The sequence below is a fragment of the Pyxicephalus adspersus genome, chromosome 8, assembly GCF_032062135.1.
Source record: "Pyxicephalus adspersus chromosome 8, UCB_Pads_2.0, whole genome shotgun sequence".
Classification (NCBI taxonomy): domain Eukaryota; kingdom Metazoa; phylum Chordata; class Amphibia; order Anura; family Pyxicephalidae; genus Pyxicephalus; species Pyxicephalus adspersus.
The window spans coordinates 28,652,073-28,659,962 of NC_092865.1; the positions used below are offsets into that span (position 1 = coordinate 28,652,073).

The 7,890-nt window shown below is 36.7% G+C and overlaps 1 protein-coding gene across 2 annotated transcripts in view; it reads left to right on the top strand.

Annotated features, from left to right (window-relative positions):
- Positions 1-7,890, top strand: part of DIPK1A (divergent protein kinase domain 1A) — a 74,493-nt gene that overhangs the window by 21,677 nt on the left and 44,926 nt on the right. The window lies entirely within an intron of this gene.

Genomic DNA, 7,890 nt, shown 5'->3' on the forward strand with positions numbered 1-7,890 from the left:
ATAGACTGTGTGGTGTAATGTAGAGCATGGACGAATATTTCATGTTGTCCTGTGTTCAGTCATCTTCTTGGTCTTTCAAATATAGCCGAAGCCTTAAGCAATTCCAGAAGGCAGTCCTGCTTCAGATTTGGTATGTGTATTGGGTTTATTTTATCATATGTTCAGTTGGTTCTGTAAACTGCCTTATATACAACATTTGTAGCTGAAATATGTGTAGGAAGCACAGAAAACTGTTATAGCCAATTGTTTTTGTTCTAGCATGCTTGACTGGACAACCGAAAGGCAAAACCTTTTGTGGGTAACAAGAACCAGTGTCATGTTATTGTTTCATCTATTGTATTTGTCAGATGTGGTACTTATAGTTGCCAGTTTGTGGAGGAATCAGAATGTTTAAGCTTTAGTTATGTTTTAGGTAAGAATTTCAAGATTAACAAATGGGATAATTAAAACACGAAATAGGGATCACTAGGGGACTTTTTGATTGCTTTTGTATAATACTAGATCTAAGAGAAGTTTCAAATCATTCATCCAGGTATGTAATCCTCAAGTAAAACTACTACCTTATTTTAAAGAAATTGTGTTGCTACTTATATATGATCACTTTCTTTTACAGCTTTCTTTTAGTTCCTCTGCAAAGTCCCACAAATACCCGCCAGTAGATTTCACTTAATGTTGGATCACTCAACAACTAAGTTTTATTTGTATAAGAAAAGCTTACAGTTCAGGACAGAAGGAAAACTGGTGGTGTAGGGGTTGTATTTTGTAGTACTAGAGGGTACATTGTGTTTACCTCAGTACAGACTTTCTCAATCTTTTTAACATGGGGGAACCCTTGGAATACCATTGAGGCCCTAAGGAACCCCTACTTTAATTACTATATCTACAGTTGATTAGTGTGGTTGTCAATGTGAAGAATGCCTCTTACATTACTGGCAAGTGGGAAGAATATCAACCCTTACAAATAGCCAAAAGACCACTGGTGTCAAATAAACTGACATGGGAGGCTCAAACTGCTCCTAGCTCAAGGAACCCCTAATAAGCTGTGGAGGAACCCTAGAGTTCCATGGAACCTTGTTAGTGAAACAATGCCTTTAAATAATCAAACTAAATAACCTGGTATTTGTTGTTTAGTGTACATATAAAATAGGGACCACAATATAACTCAGATTTATTATGATCCTGTGGATTGCTTTTAGAATGTACATAGAAATGAATATTAACTGAATCTCCTCCAGGAATGTGTTCTACAGAGGATTTTTAGTCCAGGTTCGAATTGAAATTTGAGTATATACTCAAGATACATAATATATATATATATATCAGAATTTACAACTTTATATTGTCACAAGATTGCTAGATTGATTCTTAAAATCAGGCTGACAGGTTTACTTAAAAGTACACGAGTCATGAAATGAATGTGTACCCTCCAATACACTCTGCTTACCAAAAAGTTTTGTGGTTTCAGTTCTTCAGGGTTACACCTGGAGTATAAATGCAGCATATGAAAGTAAGAGTCCTAAACCGTAAGTCCTAAACCGTCATTTTAATACGTGTTCGGAGTCCTTGGCTCAGAAAGTATTGTAGCAAAAGAATCAGTATGACAGAAGTGACAGGCAGACTATATATTTTATTAATTGAGGTAGAAATATCCTTATGCTATTTGTTCATGGCAATTAATAAACTTTTGCACACCTGGGCTTACAACAGCTATTCAGGATGTTCAAAGATTGGGATACGGAATTAAAGAAGGAAGATGGTGGTGCCTGCAACGGAACGGGGACAGACGAGAATAGTTGATTAGGTTAGGAGGTCCAAACAGTTGCCAGATCATAACTAGGTTTCTGTTACGTTTCTCTTTCACCATGCACATACTTTTTAAAGTAATTATGCAGCTGCCTCATTTTAAGTCCCTTGTGAAATGTATAAATGTGTTTGTTAGTTTATTGTTACGTTGAATTTGGAAGAAGACAAAAAACTTTGGAAATTTCTGTTTGTCAATTTGAATCTGTAATGTGGATACAAACCCAGTACTGATGGTTATATAGGAACCTAATCAGTAACTGTGTCTTTCCGTGAATTTAATTTTCATGTCTGCAAAAGATCTATATCTAATATAGCTTTTAAAGCTCAATTCAATAATTGCCTAAGCACCTGTGTACAATAGCACAGAGTGCCTAATGGCTTCGCAGGATGTGCGTGGGTATGTTGTCCTTGAAGGCTGTGCAGCTAGAGAGCAACTTCTGGCTAAAAGTAAATTCAATCTGTGAATTAATGATGCTGTCCAGGAAACCTTGTAGCTATGATAGCATCAGAGAATTCACAAAATTCCCTGTGCCATGCTAAGTGATCCGCACTTTTACCTTGCAGCTCTGCTTGCACAAAAAACATTATATTGTGCACAAATACCGTAGTAGTGGAGTATGGAGTAGTTTGTACGCACTTAAATTGTATGCCTGGGACTCTTTTCTGGTTTTCCTCACAATCCAAATATGTACTCATGGGTTTAAAGACTACTATCCTAAAGTTTTTGGTCTGTGCCAAACTAACGTGTATTTATATACTCATAATAAACCATAAAGAACTTCAGCCCATCAATCAATCTGTAGCATTGTGTTCGGTGACCTAATTAATCATAAATAACACTGGGGAACAATTTTGAAAAATTTTTTGTTGATATAGAATGTGCTCTGTTTGGGGTACCTTGTTTTTAAAGAAGGACCAATAGATCTTACAAAAGGGAAAGGTTTATTTATAGCTTAGGATATTATTTACATATGATTTTCAAGACAAAAGGGAAGAAGGTAAAGGGTATATAGGAAAGGGGTCTAGCTCTATCTCTAGCACATGGTCAATCTCTCTCGCACAACCATACACACCAGGGTTTTCTCTCTTTGAACCACACCCCGCTGCAGGTCCAGAGCAAATCACATTGTTGATTCATCCTTGGTGAAGTCTTGATCAAAAGGTCACACAGATTGTCCTTGTCCCAGGCTTGGGATTGTTGTCACATACCCCTGACCCCCTCCAGGAAGACTGAAGCAATAGTAATAGAAATCACAGTGCTGGTTTTCGTTACACTACCCTCTCTGAAGAACATGATTATAGTGATGAACTAGGTGACAACAATGTTTGAAATTGAAGAGGACTCTGTTCGTAAAGGATTTGATCAGCATGAGTTGAGTGATTTGGCATGTGATTTGGGACTATCGGAGAAGCCTTCAGAACTCCTAGCATCAAGACTGCATGAGAAAAATATACTTGAAAAAGAAACGAAGGTATCATACTTTTAAAACCAGAGAAATTGCATTTCTGCAGTACTTTAGAACTGACCGTGGCTTTGTGTACTGCCGTAACATCCTGGTTGGAGGAATTGGGAATTCCAATCTATAACTCAACTGAATGGTGACTATTAATCGATGGCTCAAAGCAGAGCATAAAGTGTGTTCTCCTTCACAACGGCAAAATATTTGGGCCACTCCCAATTGGCCATTCAGTTTCTATTTGTGAAGAATATGCAGACATAAAGAGAGTCATTGAGTTGTTGCAATATCACCTAAACAATTGGGTCATCTGTGTAGACCTTAAAATGGTATGCTTCCTTCTTGGTCAGCAACGTGGATACACCAAGTATCCCTGTTATCTGTGCATGTGGGACAGCAGACCTCATGAGAGGAATTGGGTGGAAAGGAATTGAACTTCAAGATCTGCCCTAAAACCAGGTTATCCAAACATTCTACATGAGCCACTTGTTGATAGAAAGAATATTAAATTCCCGCCTCTGCACATGAAACTGGGTCTGATGAAGCAGTTCATTAAAGCTTTGCCACCTGAAGGAGACTGTTTCAAGTTCCTCATTTTGGCATTTCACAGCCTATCATTTGAAAAAATAAAGGCCGGTGTGTTTGATGGTCCACAGATTTGGCAGCTCATCAAAGCTGAACATTTCATCAGTACAATGTCAGAAGTCGAAAAAAATGCTTGGTTATCATTCAAAGCCATAGTACATATGATGGCTGACTATTGTTGGAGCATCCGCCCGGATTGTGCTTACACTGAACAGTCCAGGAAAAGCTATAAGCAAACATTTTCACCTTAACCGCTTACCCGATTCATTTTCAAATGTTTTACTGTAAAAAAAAAAATGTCATGGAGTAACAAAAAATTCTTTGTATGAACAAAAGAAATTTAAATAGTACATTCAAGGTATTTCATTATGTTTTCATTGTATGTAAAATTTGTATGTTTTTTGACAAAAATGGAGGGTACCCTGTATCGTAAAAACTGGATGTGATAGCCAAAAACTGGGTTCATTTCTAAATTCACCACCCAAAAATTAGTAATAAAAACAAGTGTAAGATTTACCTCAACAAAAAATGCGTTCCCCAGTGTAATCAGTGTACAGCAAAGACCGGAACATTGTTGTTTAGAGGTTTTGTTAACCTGATGCTTGTTCATATTAAAGTCTGACAGACTGCCAAGTTGTAGGCAAGGTAATGGTGGCCCTTGTGTCTAAAAGGTTTCAATGTCTCGAGGGACTTCAGAAAACATATCCAGGATAATGTCATGGTAATTAGCCCAGTTTACAAAACCAAGAGAGTGGACACTATGGTTAAAGCAGATTTTTTTTCTATACAAAGTAGTAAACTAGTAGATTCTAGGGGCTAGTACTAAATTCTTTTTGAGCATGCCCAGCAGTTAATGTAGTAGATTCCAGGAACAAGACAGTCACAAATGAACAGGTAACATGAAAGTTCTGTAAGCAGGGAAATGATTTTTAGGTCAAGCCCTCTGTTTTGGTGAAGGGGGGAAACATCATCCAGGATGCCACCAAGATCGTCAACCTACGAAGGGAAGTGGATCCATTGTGAGGATACTCCAAAAAGACTAAAAGAAATACTACAATACCATAGAAAGGGTGGGGGTGTTCTTGACAGCTTTAACCTATTACACACAAAGGCTGTGTATAAATAAAGGCATAGCAATACTTCAGTGTTTAATATTGTTTGTGTGGATAGAAATTCTAAAATCTTTTCTGTGTAGGAGAATTTAGAGAATTTAAATTTGGAGAATTGATAATCCATTTGTTGATTCTATTGCTGCATAGTAAATGGTGGTAGTGTCAGAGATTGTACAGTCTAATTGTAAGTTATGTGGTCATCTCACTTGTAGCTACCCGTAAATAAGAGAAGATGTTGGCTGCTGCTGCTGTTGATTCTTGTTGTATATTGCTTTCCATATTGTTATTGTTGTGACTTACATTTTGTAAATAAATGTATTCCTAATATAATAATATAATAAACAATAGCTTGTGTGTCATCATTTCCTTAGTCTTGCCTTCTCCTAAACCAGAATAATATATATAGGGGATTTCTCCACAGTGCCTGCAGCTAGAGAGGTCGTTTGGGGTTTGTGTTGTTTTTTTCACAATATGTAAAGTCAATAGACCCTAAATGATGATTTAGTTTTTGATGGACCTTGGGGAATTAAACTTTCTGCTAGATTAATTCATCTCATAGGGAATCTTTGGTTAGATGCTTATGTCTGAGTTCTTGTGCCTGCATGCCTTAAATAAGGGAAGGTCATCATTTGTAGGTTTTGAAATGTTTCATCCACTTTTGGCCTATACGAACATTCTGTGATTAAAGTGACTTCAGCTAATGCATCCACCTCATTCTTGTGTTTGATCAAACAGCAGCTGAACTTCTTGACCATGTTGGTATGTTTTATGTGCTGGGTTGCAGGCACAAAATTCTCTCTCTGGCTACTCCTGTTAATGTGTTTGTTTTACCAGATAACATGTCAGCTGGATGTGTATTTCTCTGGATATCTTTCAGATTTTTTGAAGCATATCGGTTATGGCATTAAATACTGAAAGTAAGACATCTGTCCACATTTAGGATAGAAATGAGAAACACATTTGATAAATTTTAAAACTTTGACCATTTAGAGCCGTTATTGTGGCATTCATTTGATTGATCTGTTATGCAGAAATTATTTAAAAGGCAAAACAAAAGGTGAAAGACATGAAAGGTTTTATAACAGTAGTAGTCATTTTTCTAAGCAAGTTTCTTTTATCATTTTTATTTTGTACTACTATAGATAGACTTTCAAAACATTTCTTAAAAAAATAAGACGAATATTTCTTCTTATTTTTTGGCAATATTGTGTAGTAAGCAGTAGATTCACTAACATTACTATCTCTAAGCATTGCTGAGATAGGAAATAAAGAAGTTTTGTAGCCACTGTGAGTTTTTTTTTTTTTTTAAAGCAGAACCAAACCGGCAATACTCGCCTGTCCCGATTCCATCACAGGACGCTACCATCTTCATTCTTCCTTTACCATGTTCATTGGCTTGATTGGAATTACCTAACTCCCATGCAGGCATGCTTGAGTTCATTCGTTCATTCACAGCACATGCAAGGGGATCTCTGGCAACAAACACTGAGCTGCGCAGCTCAGAGAAATTTGACAGCTAGGCAATGATCATGCAGGTAAGAACAGCCATTGCAGAAGGGCAATAACGACCTGCCCGATTGCCAGATTTTCAAAGTACGGCTTTAGTTCCTCTTTAAGAGCTCATGCTGAGGGATGTTCGTTTTAGTTCGCCAAAATTATTATCATTAAACTTGATTTATAAAGCACCAACATATTATGCAGCGCTGTACATTAAATCGGGTTTGCAAATGACAGACAGTGACACAGGAGGAGGAGAGGACCCTGCCCAGAAGCTTACAATCTCATTGATTTTCATTGAGCAGGACACACAGCAGTTCAGACTGTATTTTTATCCAGTTTGCTTTGTGCTGTTTTTGGATGCACTGATATGGGGGGAAATCTTCCCAAGAGGCTCTTTCAATATAAAATATTATGGAGGTTTTAACTATTGTCTCCTCTAGTAATTAAAATGTTATTACAGTCTGTCCTTCCAGTGGAGAAGTCCCCCTTAGCTTCTGTGATAAATTATAAGGGGCACACAGATAATAAATATCTGACAGAGGCTGCAAACCTCATTCTATCCATACATTGTGTCTGGAGTTCCATGTTTTAGTATGGCACAAACTCTTGGTATCTTCCTGTAAAGGTTGTTACTTGATAGTACCTCTGTACCATACTGTAAATGTTCAAGCAATGCTAATTGCACAGACACAGAGGAATTTTGCTACAATGCAAATATTTACAGTGAAATGTACATTGCAGGCAGACGTTTTGGCTAGCTGTCCCTTTTATAAGTGGCTCTCTGCTCATTCAAAATATTTAAAGTTTAGTTAAAATAATGACTTATAAAAATAAAATAAAATAATGATTGAGTGAAATATGGCAGAAACATAAGATGGGGTGTACAAATTGCCTTTGCAGTGCCTTATGGTGACATAATGTTATGGGATTTATCAATCTCATCAATAAACTCAAATCTGTACATTATACACACCACATTGGGCACATGCTGCTCAGTCATTTTATGTCACTTTAAAGCTCAACTCCGCCAGTAAAGCAGATCCTATGTATGCATTTAACTTGCATATTTTGCTAGTCGCCTGGAGTGTGATGGACAGTAAAAGGAGAAGCAGCATGAGACAGATGAGCTCCATTACTCTGTTCTTTCTTATTAACACCCCTTGTTGGTATGCAATATCTGCAAAACAACTGTTCAGCTTTTTGTGCTGCTTCTCCCTGTCTCCTATATAGTGGATTGCAAGAGGCTGATACATTCCCTAATTCAGGTACTTCAATGGCTTTCATAAGATAGATTTTATTGATGTAATAATGAATAGTAAAATGCACAATTGCTTTAATTTAGATTTTTTTTTTTTATCTCTATGATTTTTACTTTTAAAGTAAAACCTTTATTTATATATATATATATATATATATATATATATATATATATA